The 22,316-nt window shown below is 45.2% G+C and overlaps 1 long non-coding RNA gene across 1 annotated transcript in view; it reads right to left on the reverse strand.

The window, feature by feature from the left end:
- Positions 1-10,573: 10,573 nt before the first annotated feature.
- The window catches only part of LOC144690147 (uncharacterized), a 162,754-nt gene continuing 151,011 nt past the window's right edge, over positions 10,574-22,316 (reverse strand). The window contains exon 3 of the long non-coding RNA XR_013578767.1: positions 10,574-10,695. This is a non-coding gene — a long non-coding RNA (uncharacterized LOC144690147). The remainder of the gene's footprint in view (positions 10,696-22,316) is intronic.

Consider the following 22,316-nt stretch of genomic DNA (forward strand, 5'->3'; position numbering starts at 1 on the left):
TAACCCTAAATGCAGTCTGTGCCAGTGACATTGCTCCTGATTCATATATGTGAGATTTCAATCCTATAGGTAAGGAAAAGATTGCACTCATCACTGGCCATTATTTACACCAAGTGTGTGTTAATTGTATCAATTAAGATTAAGTATGTACAGGTGGAGGTCATTGATTGGATGGTCACTTGAGCACATATAGAGAGACACTTACTGACACAGATGTGGAGTGAGGAGATATATACCTGTAATGTTTCACTCTGTGAACAAACATATTCCACGTAAAGACTGGCTCTGGTGTCTTCCTTCATCAACTAGCTATCAGGAGAATAACAGTGCACACCTTGGGGAAGTTTTGAACAATACAGAATCCTTTAATGCAACCTTGGTTCATTAATCTCCATCAAAAGGTGAAAGCTATATTTGCACCATGCAAACAAAATTGCACCAGTCTTGTTTATCTATAGAGGCTGCAAGCTGAAATTGCCTCCATGACTTCTGTGGACATCTCCCTCACTTTGCATTAAACCATCCACCCAAAATGATGCATGTGAGCTCCTTGTGACTTCCCCAACCTGCAGGGATGAAATAGGACACCTTAAAGCTGTTTAGTTTCTGCTTCTCCGTAAACTCTATTGATGTTCTATTAAGAAAAATTGATTTTACTTTCCCCCTTGAAACACGTTGCATCAATTCTTTGCAGTGTTTCTACTTGCTACCATAATACTATTTGGAAACATTTTTTTTATATTATCAGGAAACTTGCCAGATGTGTGTGGTACATGAAAGAGGGTATTGTGTAGTCAGAACTTGAAGTAATTTTTGTGTGGTTTCAGCAAAGGAATATTATTGCAAATCATAATAACGAGTTAGATCATAGGTTGTTTTATTAAAACTATAAGATCCCTAAAGAAGTTTTTAGTTATTTTAATATTCAGTGCAGGATAATCCTTTCAGCCTTCAGTAGAGTATCTTGGCACATTAAAATAATAATCTGTTTCAGCTTCTTGATGAAAAAAACATTACTGTACTTCAATTGCAGTAAAACCTTTCTTTTCGGTGCACAGGTTATACCTTATACTTGTCTATCTTCCTTTATCAGAATTCTTGACCAAACTATGTTCTTTGATCTCAAATGGAATCTCTCTTTATCACAGCCTCCAAGAAGCTTTGTTTCCTTGTTACTGTAAAACAGCTCTTTTTCCTCAATAACTTATAATTCAGTATAAAGCACATGACCGGCCAATGTGTAACGCTGCCTTTATCGGTGGCAAAGTTTTTCTAGCACTTCCCTCATATTTCTGGGCAGGATACAAAAAGAAAGTTGACATTTAATAAGCAAGTTGTTTCTCACCCTTAACCTCCAACCTTATTCTCCCCATCAAAATCTTTCTCATCTCACTTTGTTTCATCGGAGCTTTCACGGTGAATGCTTCTTTTGAACTTTTATCTCTTGTTCCTTCTGTGCTCCAAAAATATCGCATTTGAAGGGCGGAATTGTCTCAGATTTGCGCAAAGTGCGGTAGCGGGCGGGAAAATTGTCGTTTTGCCCACCGGCCGCAATGGCGGGTTTCTTCGCCATATCATTCCATTCCTGCCTCATTACTTAAGCAGCCACAGGAATTTGGCCATCTCACTGGCGGGCAGCCTCTGATTTGCCCACCACACCATTACCTTGCTGCTTCCTCATGCCGGGTGCCATATTTAAACTGCAGCCGCGTGCACACTTCTCAATGCTTGCAGCCCAGGAAGGCACCGGTGAAGACATGGCCCCAAAAGCCAAGAAGAGTGCAGCCTCCCCCGATTCAGTGACATACCTCTCGGAGGCCTTCTGGACACCGTGGAGGCCCGCCATGATGCCCGCTACCCCCGCTCTGGCCGTAAGAGGTCCATCAGTCTCACCACTCTGTCTTGGGAGATGATGGCAGAGGTGATCAGTGTCAACGCTGCACACAAGAGGTCAGCCATCCAGTGCAGAAAACGAATGAATGATTTCATCTGTGCCACCAGGGTAAGGCAACTATCTTATCACTCTAAACTCACACGCTGACAAGGTACATGCACTGACATCTCACTCATTGCCAGCTTAAGGGACATCACCACTCATACTCTCACACACACCCTCACATCTCCATTTGGTCTCATCTCCTCTGGAGGCTGCCTCCTCAGCCCTCACCATCTTGAGGCCACTTGCACGGATCAACATGTGCCTCCACACACACACACCCTGGGATACCCCCCTTCTCCAGTACAGCCCTCGCCCTGTAGTCTCTTCCCTTGCCTGAGGCCGCTTCTCCCCCATCCCTAGGCAAGCGCTAGCTCTTCAGCCATTGAAAAGTTACCCCTGCCCTATGGCTGGTCTGGTAGGCAGAGATCTGTCCGTGAACCCCCTAAAAGTGATGTGGTGCTGCCTGCCAGGCCTGGCGCTGATGCCCACATGTGTTGCCTGAAGCAAGGTAGGCAAACAAACCTCGAAGTCCCGAGTGAAGTGCAGCTCACCAGGTGCACGTTACTTATGTACAGTTGTGAAACATGTTGATGTGAAATCACACTGACATGCCCAGATAATCCAGTGTGGAGGGATGATTCAGTCGAGCAGGACTTATAATGAGATGCTAAAATATTTAAATTAGATGCCAGACGTGTGGTGGCGGGAAACATTGCCCACCATTGATGTGTTTTTTTTTATTGTTCATTCACGGGATGTGGGCTTCGCTGGCTGGGCCAGGGTTTATTGCCCATCCCTAGTTGCCGTTGAGGAGGTGGTGGTGACCTGCCTTTTTGAACCACTGCAGTCTATGTGGAGCAGACGATTACAAATTGGTTTCACAATGGCGTGAAACTGATTTTTGGCCTTTTTGCCATATTGAACACCCACCACCTGCCATAACGCTGTACGCCAATGGGGCTGGAATATTCCGGCTGAAGAGCTGTGATGAGTCTGTGGAATGATCAAATTTGGGTGTAGGCTCCAATTGGACATTTGAACAAATATGTGAAGCCCTGACTGCCTGGTGGCAAAGTAGCTCCAACATGCCATGCCACAGACAGTAAGGAAGAGTCACATTCTGAATTTGTCATACACTGGGATCCTGAGCTCAACTGGAGGCCAATTGCTTCCCTATAAGAGAGAGAAGACTGAAAAGGGAGTCAACTTGGGCCATATGATCACAACTCTGATGTTGGTTATAGAGCAATAATCAAAAGGACCCTGAGAACATGCCTGCCATCAATGTATGACATGAGTGTGAAATCAGGCTGATGTGATTTCACACAAAGCTGGTTGGGAGGGTGAGCTGTGAAGAGGATGCAGAGATGCTTCAGTGTGATTTGGACAAGCTGAGTGAATGGGCAAATGCATGGCAGATGCAGTATAATGTGGATAAATGTGAGGTTATCCACTTTGGTAGCAAAAACAGGAAGGCAGATTATTATCTTAACGGCTATAAATTGAGAGAGGGGAATGTGCAAAGAGACCTGGGTGTTCTCGTACACCAGTCATTGAAGGTAAGCATGCAGGTGCAGCAGGCGGTAAAGAAGGCAAATGGTATGTTGGCCTTCACAGTGAGGGGATTCGAGTACAGGAGCAGGGATGTCTTGCTGCAATTATACAGGGCCTTGGTGTTTGGTGAGACCACACTTGGAATATTGTGTGCAGTTTTGGTCTCCTTATCTGAGGAAGGATGTTCTTGCTTAGAGGGAGTGCAGCGAAGGTTTACCAGACTGATTTCTGGGATGGCAGGACTGACATATGAGGAGAGATTGAGTCGGTTAAGATTATATTCGTTGGAGTTCAGAAGAATGGGGGGGATCTCATAGAAACCTATAAAATTCTAACAGGATGGATGCAGGAAAGATGTTCCCGATGGTGGGGGAGTCCAGAACCAGGGGTCACAGCCTGAGGATATGGGGTAGACCATTTAGGACTAAGATGAGGAGAAATTTATTCACCCAGAGAGTGGTGAGCCTGTGGAATTCGCTACCACAGAAAGTAGTTGAGGCCAAAACATTATATGCTTTCAAGAAGGAGCTAGATATAGCTCTTGGGGTGAAGGGGATCAAAGGATATGGGGAGAAAGCGGGAGCAGGCTATTGGGTTGGATGATCAGCCATGATCATGATGAATGACGGAGCAGGCTTGAAGGGCCGAATGGCCTACTCCTGCTCCTAGTTTCTATGTTTCTATGTTTCTTTGAGTGTTCAAACTCTTGCCCTTGGCACTACATATAAAATTTAAGTCCATATTCGGATTTAACTGCATACATTTCAGTTGCTGATGATAAACGAATCTTGTTTTGATTGAACACTTATCCATCAATGAGACAACAACGCTGAAAACTTCTCTTTCCAAATCACTAAGTTCACAAAATGCACATAAAAAACAAATTTAAAAAAAAAACAACGAAAACGGAGTTGCTTGAGCTTCAAGGGTCATGCGAGGATTCAATATGGCCTTAGGGTCACAAGATGGATACCGCTGCTGTGTAGCAGAGGAAGACCCTAAAAAGGTAGCAGGATGAATGATATGGAGTTAAAAATATATAATTGCACAGTCTTCCAATTCTTCTTATCAATGAAAATCTTACTATCACGTGACAGAGAGACAAAAGTCTATCAGAAAATTAGATGGCCGATCTCATCTCTTGACAGGAAGGAGCATTTCACTCAAGAATAATGCATCCTGTTTTTCCAGGATGTTCACTATCCTGCGCATATTACATTTACATAAAACATTTGTTTTGAACACTGGATTCTTTGTTCAGAACTTCAGAGACTCGCCTTCCACTTTGCTATACTTTAGCAAATCCATAATAGTAGCTTTGTCCCCAGTAACTAAATATAGCAAGGTCAGCATGCTTGTAAGCAGGAACCCATTAATATAAAGCTGTTCTTAGTGCTGCAATGCTTTCATCCTTCATGATAATAAGTGCACAAAGTATCATGTTCAGAGATACTTATGTAGGGAAATAATATGTGAAGTAAAGGGTAACCTAGTACTGACTACTATCTTCTTTACAAAGCCATATACTACTACATTTCTAAAGAACATTTGGTTAGCAATGCACTCGACAAGAATGCATTTACAATTTTAGACAAATTTAATATTTACATTCCTAGCACTGCTTGAGGAAGACCTGAGCAGCCCCCATCTCCCTCTGGTCCAGAGAGAAAGTGAATACATTTAAATAGCACTTCATTGAGCTGTCAGGATACTGCAAAGTACTTCACAATGAATGAATTATCCTGGAAGTACTGTCATTATATAAGCAAAAGATGCCAGCCAATTTCGGCACAGCAAGCTCCCAAAACAACAAATGAAATGAAAATCCAGTTAATTCGTTTGATTGATTGGGGGCTAAATATTGGCCAGGACACTGGGAGAACTTCTATGTTCTTCTTTAAATATTGTCCTAAAATCTTATTTATCTAGTTAGATTGTTTATTTACATTCTTCTAATTTTTGTGGGGACTAAGGTCAGGGAAGTTAGTAATGTGAAATCGTACTCTTTCTGTTCTAGCACAAGTGTCAATACCAAGCACTCCTAGATCAGCTGTAATGCAGCAAGGTGCATAGTAAAGCACCTTTACTTTATCCCAGCAATATTCCTGATCTCCAATCTCAGGACAACACTATACCACTGTGAACATATTTCCATTTCCCACACCTGTCAACCTGTAGCGATTCCAGTGACTTTGCTAACTATTGCTGAGTATGGGTTTCTTTTATTGTAAACCAATGCTCATGGATTGAAGCAGTATTATTTTTATATAAACTCCTTTCATACACGACTCTTGCAGCCTGAAGATAGCAGACTCCCATCTGCTCAGTCTGGACTGGATCTGAACTCAGTCTATAGAGGAGAAAGGCTGACTCAGCCACATTTATGATGGCTGTTGTACATGCGGACATTATTTTCACAAAAACCTGCACAACTCTTCATGAGGAGAGTGAGGTGGGCACTAAAGTGGATGGATTTCAAAAGGGAAAATCTTATTTAATCATCCTTATTGAATGTTTTAAAGAGGTAACAGAGAGTAATGGCAATGGTAACGCAGTAAAAGTAATTTATCTGGATTTTCAAAAGACCATTGATAAAGTGCCCCATAATAGATGAATGAATAAGGTCAGAGAATGTGAAGTTGGGGGACAAGTGCCAGAATGGATTGCTAGCTGGCTGCAAGACAAAAAGCAGGGAGCGGAAAAAAAGGATTATTATACAGACTGGCAGAAAGTGGGAAGTGATGTTCCACAGAGATCAATGCTGGGACCACTTCTGTTCACAATTTATGCTCATTATTTGGACTTTGGAATGAAAAACGCCGGGCTGGATTTAAGGCGATGGTGTATTGCCCGTCGGCTATCCAGCCAGTGGGAGCCCCGCGTTACCTACTTTGGCGAAGGCCCGCTGAATTAAGTACCACTCAGGCACTTAACTGGACCTTGGGAGTGGAGGTTCCGCCTGCTGAGAGCTGCCGGCCTATCACAGGCTGGCAGTTTAATTGAATGGCAGTGCCAGTGGGAGGTGGTGGCTGCTGCCAGTAGGACACCTGCTCTAGGCCTAGGATTGTAGCTGGTCCCAGGCCACAAATGAGTGATGACAGGAGGGTGGTTGTGGGATGGAGGTCATGGGGGTGGGGCATCGGCAGCAAGGACAATGGGCAGTGACTCTCAGCGGGCCTCTCCCATTCCTGATGCCGGGTCCCTCGATCAGGTACTCTTTGCCTTTGAACATGGGACCCACCCGGGAACCCGCACACAAAGCCGTAGGCTTGTTTGTCGTGCTCCCCGGATGGTGAGCCCCCACCATCCACTGTTGGGTTAATACCAGCAGCGGTGGGATGAGGCCCTTAAGTGGGCATTAATTGCCACAAATGTGACAGGCCTTCCCACCATGGACTTAATCAGGGTGGAGACGGGAAGATCCCCACCCACCACCCACCCACCTGTTTAAATGCCCTCCGACCACCAAAATCGCCATGGGGGACGGCATTAAATTCTGTCCACAATTTCTAAATTTATAGATGACACTAAATTGTTGGTCAATACTGAGAAGGATGGCAACAAATTACAGAGGGACATTAATAAACTTGCAGAATAGGCCAATAATATAGCAAATGAAGTTTGACACAGATTATTGTGAGGTAGTACATTTTGGTAGGAAGAATAGGGATGTCACTTGGAAGATACACATCTAGGTGGGTAGATAAGCATGCAGATTTTGGAGTACAAATATACCTAGCACTAAGAGTCGTACCACAAGTTAACAAGGCCACAAAAAAAAAAGAAACCCCACACTAGCTTTATTTCTTGAGAGATAGAATTAAAAAGTGGGGAAGTTATCCCAAACTTGCATTGAACATTGGTTAGAGCCCACATGAAGTACTGTGTACTGTTCAGGCCGCCATATTCTAAATAAGGATATAGAGGCACTGGAGAGTGTGCAGAGAACATTTACAAGGATGGTACCAGAAATTCACGGCTATACATATCAGGAAAGAATTGTCAGGCTTGGCTTCATTCCCCGAAAAAAATGAAGGCTGAGGGATGATCCAACAGAGGCTTTTAAAATTATACAAGGCTTTGCTAGAGTGGAGACAGAGAAAATCTTTCCTCTTATGGGTAAGAACATAATTAGAGACCATCAGTATAAGTTCATCACCAAGGAATTCAATAGGGGCTAGAGAGTGTTGAGAATGTGGAATTCGCTGCCATCGGTGATGGTTGAAGCAAATAGTATGGATGCATTTAAGGGGAAGCTAGACAAACATTAGAGGGAGAAGGAAATAAAGGATTATGGTGGTAGATTTAGGGCCGGATTTTCATCCTCGAGAAGGGTAGCAGGAGTTGGAAAAATTCCCGGCTCGGCCCACCCACCCCGGGGGGAGAGTGCCCACAATGGCAGGATTTTCATCGTGGTAGAGGGGCAATATCAGGCTGTAGTCAGGCCAGCCCACCCAAGAAAAAGTTCAGAAGCAGCCACAGGGGCAGAAAATCCAGGCCCTAATGTCAGCATCAAGCAATGCCAGGACCAAAATATCATTCCCAACACATTAAGGCAACAATGTTCCATCTAAATTTGGAAAATTACCAATGGCTGCACAGTATCATTTAAAAATAAATAAATCTTTTCTTTTCCTCAAGGCCCCAGTTGATGAGACTGGAAATTTGGTGCCAGTTAGTGAAAGCTATGGGTAGTTTGTGCTGTACAGGGACCCTGGCTGGCGTTGCCATCAGCTCCTTTCACTTAGGGCACTTGACAGGATGAAGAGACGTTCATTCCACTAGCCCAGGCTAGGCCTGAATTTAGGTGGCAGAGGTGAATGTACATGGGTGTAACTTATGGCACTGCCTGGCCTCCTCCTACATTCCTTAATTATTGTTTTAGTGAGGGTGGTGTAATCAGTTGTAGCTTTGTGTCAAAAGTAGGGCTGTAGGCCAAATGAGAGTCACATTATGGACAAAAACATTAAAAATGCATGAACTCTCAATAAAGGGCCAGCTTGTTGGACTCAGTAGTGTTATCTAGCTCCCAAAGAGGGCAGATTTGTCTTTGAGCTTAAAATAAAGGATTGTCTAGGGGCAGCAATAAAGGAAAATGTAGATAGGGCACAACACACACTTATTACAGACACCGGTCAGATTTTCGATCCATTAATTCAAATAGACAGAAAATCTGCAGGCTCTATCACAGGCGATCCTCCTTGTCTGATTTTACTCTATGCAGTGCAGGTGACCAGTGACGCCAAGTGTAAAAACATGCCCTCTTGAGTCCTCAATTCTAATGTGGGCCACAGATGATGTCACCCTTGGCATCTTCACTGTATACCCAGTAAAAATACAAGCTGTGGTGTGTCCTACAAGAATCGAACCTTGGCAAGTGGACTTGGAGCTTTCCTGCTGGCATTTTTGTAGTTTCTAGTTGGCTACCATGACAGTTAATCTGCTGCACCCTTGGAGGCCGGCCACGTCTCTGGGAGCTTGCAGAAGGCGGCAGTCAGGGCAGATAAGCACATACGCAAACAAAACTCAAGTGTGGTACACTGAACAGCAGCGAAGATTGCTGTCATGCGATTAGCATCTTTACATGTCTTCGCTCTGATGATCTTGTTTCCCTTTTGCCTAACAAAAACAGGCTCAAGTATTTACATGTTAGCTCACACAAAGGAGAGTTTTCTTCACTGGCTGCTGCAAGTGTCCTGAAAAATCTGCTGCTGTTTGCCACACCGTGCAAATCATCGATCAATTGAAGATGAAACGGTGCCCCCACCAAATACAAGCTATCCATCTATAAGATCGATAGGGAAAGTTCTGAAAATCACAACTATTATCTTCAGAGATAATTTACTTGGATCCCATTTTAAAATAAACATTTCTTGTGGCGTAATCAAGAAAATAAAATGTTTTGTCCTTCTGCTGAACAATGTAAAACTGATAACAACAGCAATCAGAGTGAAGACAATGTCAAACATGTATTTCAATGCCTGTTCCATAATAGCTGAATACATTCTCAGTATAGGGTCAAGACATCGGGCTGGATTTAATGCTCCCCTGCCGGCAGGTCTGAAGCCAGGGAGGGTACGGTAAACCCAGCATGTGGACTGCTACCCCCTACCTGCCCGCAATTTTACCAGAGGCAGGTGTGGGGTCAGGCAGCCCACTCACTAGTAGGCCAACTGAGGCCTTACGTGGGCATTTATGGGCCTCATCCCGTCACCACCAGTGTTTAACTGGCGGCGGGAGAGGCCATACCAAGCATCCAACATGGCAGAGTTCCTTGTGCAGGTTGGTGGTAGGTGGGGGTTTCTTCCTTCACTGACCCCCTGGGCCTATAGGAGGGCCCTGCCGAGGTGTAATTCTCCCCCACCCCCAGGTTTCCCTCCCCCGCCATGGCCTCTCAAACCCCGGCCCCCACCCATCGCCCTCACTGACTCCAAAACACTTACGGGCCAAGATCTCCCAGTCTCCAGATCGTTGGAGACTGGACAACCCCCCAAAATAGCTTCAGGACCCCTCAGAACTCACGATGCTATGACTCCGTGTGAATTGCCCAGGAAGCTTGAACTTCCAATGGGCAATTCCCCTGCTCCCCAGGGCCCTCCCAGAGTCAGGGACTTCGGACAGTTCCAACTTACTTGCCTGCATAGTTACGTGGGAAATGTTGGACAGAAAGATTCTAGTCTAATCCTGGGTAGCTACACAACTGAACCTCCCCAACCACGACTCCCCCCTCAACCCCCTGACTGCCTCCCTGATCCCCCTAACCCGACGTCACTATCCAACTCATCACCCCACCATCCAACTCCCCTCTGATGCCCCCGAACCCCAACTCCCCCAACCAACCCCCCAATCACCCAACTCCCCCTGACCATCCGATGCCCCCCACCCCAGCTCCTCCCGAGCCAACGTAACTATCCCCAACCACCCGACTAACCCCCAACTCCCAGGCTCCCCCGACCTAACCTGACCCAACCTCACCGCCCTACTCCCTCACCCACCCTACCCCTCACCCACACTAGCACTCTATTTACCTTCTCTATGTAGCTTTTCAAAGGAGTTTTGGGACATTTAAATGCTACTTAACAGAATACGGAAATTAGTGCCATAAAAAATGGGTGTGGTTTCTGTGTGGATTCGCTCTGCTGCTCCCTCCGAGGTTCCCTGCATCAAGTGAATTTGGAAGGATCCTCCATCTGAGAAAAGTCCTGAAAAAGCAGAGGAAGGTGAGTGTGTATATTTTTGTCTGTTCATGATCAGAATTTGTTTTTATGATGTTATTTGAGGGATAAATATTGACTAGAGTGCCAGGGAATTCCTCTGTGCCTCTTTTAAAATACCGTGGAATCTTTTTGCATCCACCTCAGGGGGTAGTCAGGTTCTTGGTTTAATATCTCATTTGAAAGACAGCAACTCTGACAGTGCGGCACTCCCTCAGTCTTCCACTGCAGTGTTAGTCCAGATTTTGTGCTTGAGTTTCTGGAGTGGTACTTAAACCTACAACCTTCTGACTCACAGGCAAGATTGCTACCACTGAGCCACTGTTGGTATGCATATGTGCTGACGCTAGGTGATATAGGATTGGGCTTTGTTGTGATACAACCCAAATAAGTAAAATAACTGACCACAGGGGTAGCACCATTCCAGTCCTCATTCAAGGAACACTAGCATTTTTTACAGGAACTGAATAATGACCAAGAGTTGAAATCGTGACTAATTTTTCTACTTCTAACCTTGGGGGGGACCAAGGCCAACTCTAGTACCTTTACCACCATCCTGCCCAAAATCAACTGACTGGTCATAGGTGAGGGATTGACCCTGTGACCTTTCTGGTATACATAACTTAGTACAGACAACGTATTTACGATGTATTTAGGAGCAACCTCTTCATGGTTTGAAAACCTCAAGTCATTTTAACTTTAACCTTCAGCTTCCCAATTTGGTAAGTACTTGCAAAAAAAAAGACTTAGGCCTGAATTTTACCCATGGTGGGCATGCCCGATCGGCGGGCACGGGAGGGGCTGGGAAACGGACCCCCGACTGCGAGCGGCCCCTGATGGTGATTTTACGTTGGCCGGCCGAATAATGGCCAGTCAGTGTGAAACACCCGCTGCAAAGCTCAGCGCTGCTGGGGTGGGAGCGGGAAGAGGGTGGGCGTGGGTGAGCGCTGTGAGAGAGCCCCCTGAAAGCAGACAGCTGCCTTAGAAAGCTGCAGACCCAAAAATGATCAAATAAAGGTTTAAAAAGCTGCAAAAAAAATGTCCGTGCATCACAATCAAGCTCCTGAAAACACACCTCGTAAAAATGCTGTCCACAGATATTTATTTTTATTTTATTTCATAATGGAAATTTCATCCTGCCCTTGGATCAGTTTTGATGAAAAATGCAGAGGCCGCCTGGCCTGGACAGCCACAAGAAATCAGAGTCAATTGCACCGTTAATGGGCTTAATTGCCCTCTGAATGGTCGGCGGGTGCGCTCCCGCCCTTTGTGTGTGCCCGCCGAGCGAAATATTGCACGAGTGCGTGATGACGTCTGGACGCTCGCCCGACGTCACCTCGTGCGATTTCACGCCCGAACGGGTCGGGCACACGCCCACCCGCAACGGGATGTAAAGTTCTGCCCTTAAAATGGTATGGGGAAAGGGCAGAGAAGGAGATTAAGCGGCTGCCTCTCCCAGAGAACAAGCACAAGAACAATGGGTCAAATAGCCTGCTTTGTGCTGTTGATATCTATGATGGTCTGCTTGTAATTGGAATGGATTTGTGATTCTTGGCTTCATTTCATTATTATGCTTAAATTATTGGCTTAATTTACGAAAAATTCATACAATCATTCATTTGTAACCATTATTAATATTATGTATTTGTAAAATTGAATTCATTTTTCTTATAGCACGGCGGAATCTTATGGAGTTGAAGGTGATCTCGGGCATCAGCTGGACAGCGGTGAGACCCCCCCCCCACCGCATCGCCTCTTTTCGGGAAGACCCACCACATCTTGTGCCACTCAGGCACTTGACAGGACCCCCTGAGGCAGAAGTCCTGCCCGCTGAGAGCTGCTGGCCAATCAGAGGCTGGCAGCTCTTCTGTACTCAGCAGCAGCACAGGAGAGGCAGTGGATTTGCCGGTACTACACCCACCTGAGGTCTGGGATTGAGGAGGGACCCAGGCACAGGTGAGTGATGGTGGGAAGGGGGTTGCAGGAAGGGAGTTGTGGGGGAGGGGTGTCAGATGCAGGGGCAGTGGGTGGCTTTCAGTGCCCGCACCCCCCGCCCCCCTGATGCCAGGTCCCTCGATCGGGCACTGAATGCCTTTCAGTGAAGGACCCCCCCCACCCCTAGAGTCCAAGGTTTGCTTGTTGTGCTCCCTACATGGATAATATTAGTGACAGCAGATGAGGCCCTTAAGTGGGCATTAAGTAGGCCCTTAAGAAAGCCTCACGTGGTGGTGAGGTGGGAAGGCCGTTCATGGGCTTTCCTGCCCCAGACTTAATTGGAGTAGAGGCAGGGAGGCCCTCCCACTTGATTAAATGCCACCTCGCCACCAAACCTACCACAGGGTATGACTTAAGATTCTGCACTCCATATGCTAAAACATCAATCATTTAACAATTTCCAGTAAAGCCCATCCAAACAGCAGAGCTACAGTTTGGAATGTAGTGTTCCATCTAGTCATCTTCTGTCAAAAACCAATAAGAAATGTTATTTTGACACAGAGCACTTTGTGGCTCCATTAACCACCATTAAGGCGAGTAAATTCTTCAGTTATCAGTCATCCTAACAATTCCAGAGAGAGGGATAAACAGCAATACAGTAACTTTCACTTCTAATTCTCTCCAGTAACTTCAACCTCAGGTTGAAGCCCTGCAATTTATAAGCTCCATTATTTGAATTATTTCTTTTTAAGAAAGGTAAAGTCCACTAGGTTTTGAATTGTTACCCTTAATTATTACTCTGTCCTGTTGAATTTTCATCCAGTATGGTGGTGTGCATTGCCAAATTACAAACTGGAAGTGATCCAAATTGGGCCATGTTTAACTTATTTGCTCCAAGATTAAAATCTGCCCTAATTTAGATGCATCATATGTCAGCCCCTTTAGGGAAAAGTGACAGCCATGTATACGTAATGCATATGGAATGTACTTGCATTAGAAAATTTGACAATCTTAGTATTAATTTCTATCTCCACATCATTAATGTAGTTTAGGAGTAAGCATTCTGACACCACACTTCTCATGATAACTCTTGGCTTCCTAATTCTTTCAAACTAATTCTTGATCCAACTCATGGACCGAAAGTTTACGCCCTTCCTCACCTGGGAATGGGCTGGGAGGTAGGCTATAAAATTGGGTGGGATGACAGGGGAGTGCTGTGCCCATCTCCTTCACAGATCTGGTAGTATTTTACCGGCAGTGGGCGGGGGTGGGTGGGGGGTGGGGGGGCGAGTGGGGGGTGATGGATGGTCCACCTGCCCTTAGCTAATTGTCCACTTAAGGGCCTCAGTTGATGGCCAGTTTTTAAGGGCTTCTTCCGGTGTTGCTGGTATTTTACCAATGGTGGGAGGGTGGGTTGTCAGGGGGGCACTTCGTTACCTGGGGAGGCCATCTAGTAAAACCTGGAGGCCTCACTGCGGGCTCAGGGATGGGGCCCTACTGAGTGACTACCCTATGGCCCATGGAGGAGATCCGCTCCCCCAGCAGCACAAATCACCCCCGTGAGAAGAGCCATCCCTGCCCTCATGTGACCCCACACACCTACCACCTCCCCATCCGTGCCCTCGGGAGTGAGCCCCACAACCTCCCTCCCCTTGGACAGATATGCCTGATTAACCTCGGTGACCCCCAACCCCAAACTAATCTCTGCAGCTGCAGGACCTGCTGCGTCCCCAGCAGCCCCTCCCAGTGGTATTCTGGGATTTAAGAGCTGTTGGCCTTCTGATTGGCCAGCAGCTCTTGATGGCAGGACATCCTGCCTCAGAGGGCAGAAGCCATGACTTCCACACAAAATCCCGGCCATGCTGTTTATTCGGTAACATGGTTTTATAATTGCCAAACTACACTCCCTTTAATAGCCAAGAAAGTAACCAGATCGGGTTGGATTTTGCTCCAGAATTACTCCCAAATTAAGGACCCTGGGAGTGGTTAGGAGGCCCATTACTGTGAGCTGATGGATTTTCCTCCTCCTGCCCTCATGGGGAAGGTTAACAATTAAAGTCAATCTGTGCTGTGGCTCAGTTCATAGCACCCTCGCCTTTGAGTCAGAAGGTTGTGGGTTCATGTCCCACTCCCGGAAACCAAGAACTGTGAATGTACTCGAAAGAGTTACATGCGATCTGTTGATAACTCCAAAGAGTTACTGCAGATATAATCCATACGGGAGGTGTCAGCTGTGGCTCAGTTCATAGCACCCTCGCCTTTGAGTCAGAAGGTTGTGGGTTCATGTCCCACTCCCGGAAAAATAAAAGTCAAGAACTGTGAATGTACTCAGAGTTACACAGTTGTTGGAAAAGATTTATTCCAGACCACACAGCTCAATACTCCATTGCTGGCCAATTGGAAAAGAGGTCATCCTGCTGTAAAATTCGATAAGACTCTAATGGTGAAGGGGATGGGGAAAAATGTGACAAGATGAGCCAAGCCATAGTCATAGCATTTTACAGACAGCAGAAGAAAGTAATTCAACCCATTATAGTTTGAAAGAATTCCCCGCTTTGCCCCATTCCCCGCTTTTCCCCTACTCTTATTGTTTTTCAAATATCTATCCATTTTATTTTAAAAGCGATTATAGATTCTGTATTCATATCAAATCATGTAGACTTCTAGGTCTGGGAAATTCAAACCTGCAGTATCAGGGATGTTTTGTGAAGATGCATTTTCTGCATCTCTTGCATTTCTGCAGCAAGCCAAATGGACTGACTGTAAAATCATGATGCGGGCATCCTTTAGAAGCTATGCATTTCAAAAAACTAGAATTGAAATCTTGACCTAGATGTGAAGCTGTGTTGTCAAACCCAACCCACTGTGCACTCGAGTAAAATGATTGAGACATATTTGGAGTTTGATAAGGAACTGCTGCCTAATTAGTCTTCCTCGGGAACACGTTTACAGATCTTGCCTTAATTGGATCCTGGAGAATCCACAGGGATCTGATACCAAGTCTGCAAAGCTTGCCAACATAGTACAAATCCCAGTGATAAACAAATTATGCAAACGCAAACACTGTACAGTTTTCTCCTTAACGTGGGTGGTAAGATGCTTATCAGAATGGTTTTTTAAAAAATCTTTCAGGAGGCTGAGTTAGTTCCTGCCCACCCTGTCATTTCATATAATATCTGATGAAGTGAAGCAAAAGAGCATTTAAACAAAAAAGATGAAAAACAAAAATTTCAAAGCAACCATAAAATGCAATAGAAGAGTTCTGATAGAAACTAACAGAAATATCCTGCCTGTTTCTATTAATAAATTCTAATCCCCTTCAGCTTCACATAATCTAATGTAACTCAGTTTATTTTTGCTAAACACAGTGCAATTAGCAGGTGAGTATGGTGGGGGTCATTAACTTATGCTGCTCTCGTGTTTATAGCCAGTATATATTTGGCACAAACACAGTGTGAATGAAGCATTAAACAATGCACTTTCACTTGCAACTGGAAGGTTACACTTGCCTGTGGACGGTGGTGCTGTGATTTCCTCCAATATTTGCCGTTGGTCTGTACCAGATACATGCCTGGACATGTTAGTGGCACTCCGAGTTTGAGGAGGCTGGTGCTCATTGTGTGAGCTCTACTTAGCCACACATACTGAAATGTAATTGCCAACGTAAGTCTACAAGCCCAAGGAATAGACACACACTGGTAATTTGATAGAATACAGGCGATTTTATATTGTCTGAGTGCCAGTGACAGCAGATTCACAGAGCTTTGCTGAAGAAACTGCACTGAAATCTAAATGACCCAACCTCCGAAGACTTGAGAAGATTGGAGACCTATTTCTGTGGGTCTCCGAAACTGCAGGAAAGTGAAGGCTTCAGTCAAATTCCCTCCCTTTTAGGTGTGAGAATGATGCAGTCTCAAGCCTTGATTTGGAGTGGTGGCAGGCAGGAATGTAAATGGGGAGAAATGTTGCACAGAGGTTATCATTCCACCTGAGCACTACTTCCTGGTGACCAATTTGTATAATGCAAAAACGCCACAAGTTTTTAGGTGGTTGTGTTGGTTTGTGCTGTTATGATGAAGCAAAACCGGTATGATTGAGCAATCACTTCCTCTCCTTGAGGTACAGCTTGGGCATTGATTTTAAAAAGAAGTCTGTTTGTTTATGGTATTGTACTATCACTTGTCACGACTCACTGGGGATAGTGCACTGTAATATCAAGCCTCACTGTTCCCCAAGCCACAACAAATGTGAAAGGTTTGACCAAACCACCAGATTGCCCCAATTCTACCTAACTGTTTAATTTAGGTTAACAGAATACGAACACCAGGTTTGTAAACGTAACGGGCAGAACCTTCTGTTCAGCGAGCAGGGGGGCGGGTCCCGCTCGCCGACGTGTAAAATGATGCAGGGTCACGTTAGGCATGCGTCCCGACGTCACCCAGCGTCATTCAGATTTTCAGTTCGGCTGTGTTCCCGCCAAACTGTCAAAAGCCTATTAAGGCCACTAATAAAGTAATTAATGTGATTGATGGACCTGCCCGTCCAACCTTAAGGTTGCCGGGCAGGCCGGGAGCCCAGGCGGGCTTCTGAAGGAACATGAAACCTCATCCACCGGAGGGATGAGGTTTCAGGAGAGTATTAAAATTTTTATAAAACGTTTAAATAAAAGAAATTGACATGTCCCAGCTCATGTGACAGTGGCACATGAGTGGATATGTCAGTGATTTTTTCCCCCTTCTTTATTGAAGTTTTCAAACCAGAGCTGATCTCCCTGAGGCAGCACTCCCGGATCAGTGAATCCTCCCCTGCCCGTACAGGGAGCGCATAGTGCTTCCTGGCAGACATCATGCTGGGCAGGCCTTAATTGGCCTGCTCGTGCCCGCTCCCGCACATCCCCCCCGACAGGGGGACAATGTTGCCCAATAAATAAATAAGTGTTTATTGAACAAACTGTCGTTAACCAGTGGCAAAAGAAAGAAATATGAACTGCTAACTTCTAACTCTATAACCTAAACTCTACCCCTTCTTAAATCCCTATACACACACACACACAAGACACATAAGACGCACAAAATCATGGATTTTAAGGGTAGGATAAAACAGCTCAATAGCACCAAATCCTGAGTACAGGGTTTGATGGGTTGATTTTGATCGATGTCTTCCAAATTCCTTTCAGTTCTTGTTGGTGACACAAGGTGGTCTTCGAGCACTTTCAGTATTTAGTTCACTGGTTAAGCACTTGCCTTTCAATGCTTTCCAGCACCATCCTGTCTTTCATGGCGCACTGTGTTCCAGGACAGCGCCGTTGTATATATCTCTCATCCTGTTCCAGTGGACATGCCTTTCAAACTGCAGCCATTGTAATTTTAATCCACAATCCAACAGAAAATAAAATGATATGTTCTTTACAACAGTCCAACAGAAATAAAAAGATATTTTCCGTACTCACTTTATACCAAATTTATACAGATAGCAGCATTTCTGATGAGCTGAAGTTTATGGAAGCTCCAAGAACGCAAAAGAAAGATAAAGGCAAGGAAAATAGGATGAGAAAAAGAAAGAATATGTTAATGCCACTTAGCCATCCCTTCCTCAATCCACCACCATATGACAGCTGCATTTTGTTACTTTTAGTTATGTTTATGTTGTGAGAGCAAATCTAATGCCTAGCAATTATTCAGTGTTGACAACTCTGCCTGTTACATCAGTGAAACAAGTTGGACCCTATGTGACACTTTAAAAGTTACTTCCTGTACATACTTGTGCTGAATGTCAAAGTGCAGACATTGTGTCAGTGTAATATACCTCTGAATAATCACAGCCTTGATGTCCTAACTGGATCCTGACTGATTTTCAAAGACAGCAGAGCCTTAAAACTCTGTACCTGAACTTTAAGCAGCTCTGACTGATTTACAGAATGAGGCTCACAAAGGTATTGAAAACTTTACTATCCTTTCCATTTTACAGTTATCAGCTCCATGCTACACTTCATTCTTCTGCCAATACCATTGAACAGTTGTCAAGGGGGAGGTACAGCTAAAGCTTCCAGTGCTTGAATGTCTCCCTTGTTTTTCATTGAATAGAATTGGACACAGTACTCAATGTGCAGTCTGACCCAGAGCACTGTTCAATTTGATTATGACTTTCTCTAACTTGCACTTTAATGGTTTGGTTATGCAGTTCAACATTCTGTTAGCTTTGTTAATTGTGCTCTGCATCATGTTGATCAGCAAGCCTGCTAAAGTTCCACAGTACTTTTTCGCCTCATCCTTATAGGTAATTCAACAACATTGATGAGTTAATGCACTGTCCTTTCTTCCTTCCTGTCTGTGTGCAATAGTTTACATTTGTTTGCATTAAATCTTATTTGCCATTGTTTGCTCCAGTCAAGTATTTTGTTCAGCTCACTCTGGGTGGAATCTTCTCCACTTTAAAAGTTTTCAGGGGTCAGGGCCAGTTGCAGGTCGTGACCTCACTTTTGTTAGAGGCTCACCCTGTGGTGTGATCTTACTGGATGGGCCAACTAACAGGTCACCTCAAGGTTTGCCATCCAATTAAGGATGGTGGGCAGGACATGGACCTGTTTTGCAGGACTGGCCACCAGGCAGCCCCACTGAGAGAATTGGGCGTTGCTGAGACAGATGGAAATTCAGCACAAGGGTGCCTCAACATGGAGGCGCTGTCGAAAGGCTTCAGAGGGTTGAATAAAAAGGAAAGCACAGAGCTGTTAAGGCCATCAGTGTGGAGGGGGAGCCCCACAAAAGAATACCTTTTCCCATGCTGTAGACGCTTGAGCCTTGCAGCTCCATGATAGCGCCATAGGCAGCAGCTTCTGATGCTCTGCTGGCCTCCTGATACAGCACTGGGCCCATGTGCGTCCCACAAGATTCCATGGTCATGCACCATTAAGGGCTAACTGCTTGTTAAAGTACTTCAATTGGTACTTCCCCATGGACAGGTGGGCAGCTGCTGCCGTAGGGAGTCCTGTCAAATCTCCTGGAGGTAGAACATGAGTGGAATAACACGCCTCAGTCTGATTTCCATGCCCCCCCCCCCCCCACCCCACCACCTCCAAATCTACCTGCTAGGGGCTGGTGAGATTCCACCCTCCATCATTTCCAGGCTGCCTCCTTCCACTCAATTCCATTCTTCCTCTCGAAGGGCAGAACCTTGTGCCCTTCCCCCCATTGGGGGGGGGGGGGGGGTGGTTTGGTCGCAGGGAGCATTTAATCAGGCTGGAGGGTGGCAGGTGGGGCCCCTGTCACCTTCCCGTCTCCACCTCGACTAAGTCCAAGGCGGGAAGGCCTGTGGATGGTCTTCCTGGCCTGCTGCCAATTTAGGCCCTTGAGTGACCAATTTATGCGCACTTAAGGGCCTCATCCTGCCTCTGCTGGTATTGACCCAGCAATGGACAAGGTGACTCCCCCTGCAGGGAGCATGACAAGCCAACCGTGGTGTATTTGATTGCGGACTCTGGGGGAGGGGGAAGTCCCTCATTCAAGTGCCTGATTCTGGGACCTGGCATTTGGTGGGTTTTGGGGCGGGTGCCCACTGAAAGCCAGTCTTCTGCCTTTGCTGCTGACCCTCCTTGCCCGCAACCTACAACCCCCGCTCCCGGCGGGCAGGTCTTCAGCGCCCCCCCAAGTCCTTGATCTCGGGCGAGAGCCCACCATTGATCTGTTAAATGCCTGGTTGGCATGAGATACAGCAGGCCCACTGGAAAAGAGGCAACGTGAGCGTCTTGCTGGCTCTCCAGCCAGTGGCCAAGACCACCGCCACCTTCACCTGATTCCACCCTAAGCATGGTTTGAAACAAATTCATTGATGTAAATTAGAAACAGAAGCTCCCTCACCCAGCACCCAGCACACCTCTCCCCATCCTGATAAATGCATATATATATATATATATATACATATATATCTGATATAGATATCGGTGAATATTGGTAAGAATCTATCACTGTGAAGTATCCTGATGTAGATTAATTATGTCCTTATATAATTTGTTCACCATGTAGTACCTGCCTCATCTCTATACCATCTGTGACAAAATTCCCAAAGTTTATCCTGCTTCAACCTACACAATAAAAAGGAAAGCAATTCAGAGACATTGGCCTTGATATTTCCTGGGGCAGGATTTCCATGCGGAGCTGGGAGAAGTGTTCTGGCTCCACGAGCACTGTGCACACATTCACATTTTCTTCTAATATTCATTTCCATAGGAAGAGGATTAGGTTATTTAGCTTTCCGAGCCTTTTCCACCATTTAATTCGATCACGTCTAAACTGTATCTCCACTCTGTTTACCTGCCTTTGATCCCTCTCCCTGATATCCTTAACTAATCAAAATCTGTTGATCTCAGCAGTTAAAAATTTCAATTATCCCTAAATCCGTAGGCTCTGAGAAAAAGAACTCCATATTCCCACCAACTGTGTTTCTTGATTTCACTCCTGAACAGACTAGCTCTAATTTTATGATTGTTTCCCCTTATTCTGGATTTCCCCAGAGGAAAAATTTCTTTCTGCATCTACTCTGCCAAATGCTTTTATCATTTTAAACTCCTCAATTAAACCACCCTCAGCATTTTAAATTCAAGCCAAGTTTTCATGCAACTAATTCCCATTTGAAGGAATTATGGATTGGGTTTCAGCAGCTTGCCACAGAAAATTCCACATTACGGAATTGTACAGCACAGAAGGGGACTATTCGGCCATCGAGTCTGCACCAATTTAAAATGAGCCATTTCGTCTTCAGTCAGCACCTCCAGCTACACTCTCCTGTGGCAAGGGGCTGGCAAATTTCCCTTCCCATCTAAGGCAGGTGTCATACACTCTCCTTATGAAGTTTTTTTTAAACCTCTGCCTTATTTCTTTTTGTTATTATCTTAAATTTGTACCAGCTCATTACCATCTCACCAACCTGTGAATAACTCGTTATTTCACTCATCCCAACCTTTTCTAATCTTGTCAACATCTACTAGGTCATATCTTAACCTCTCAGCTCCAGTGAAAGAAACCCAGTCTCTTTTGATAACCGTAAACCCTGCTAACATCCTCGTGAATCTAAGCTGCACTTTTTCCCATTGTGGCCAGACGGCACTGATGGTGAGATGCCCAAAAGCAGAAACGGTTTGGGTAGAGATGAGAAATAGTAAAGGCAAGAAGTCACTTGTGGGAGTCGTGTACAGGGCCCCTAATAGTAACCACATGGTAGGATGGAGCATAAAGGAAGAAATAATGGAAGCTTGTCAGAAAAGCGCGCTGATAATCAAGGGAGAATTTAATCTACATATAGATTGGAAAAGTCAGATGGGCAAAGGTAGCCTAAATGAGGAGTTCATAGAATGTTTCCGGGATAGGTTCTTAGAACAGCGTGTTCTGGAACCAACTAGAGAGCAGGCTTTACTAGACCTGGCATTGTGCAAGGAGATGGGATTAATTAATGATCTCATAGTGAAAGCACCCCTAGGTAGCAGCGACTATAATATATTTGAATTTTATATTCAGTTTGAGGGAGAGAGGAGTGTGTCCAAGACTATGGGCGGAATCATCCCTGCCCGCTGGTGTTGGGCATGCTCAGCGGCATGAGCAGACAATATGGCGAGAAGGCCAAAAATCAGTTTCACAATGTCGTAAAACCAATTTATGATTGTCCGCTCAGCCCGTCGATGGCGG

The sequence above is a fragment of the Cetorhinus maximus genome, chromosome 14 (genome assembly GCF_964194155.1).
Source record: "Cetorhinus maximus chromosome 14, sCetMax3.hap1.1, whole genome shotgun sequence".
Lineage (NCBI taxonomy): Eukaryota > Metazoa > Chordata > Chondrichthyes > Lamniformes > Cetorhinidae > Cetorhinus > Cetorhinus maximus.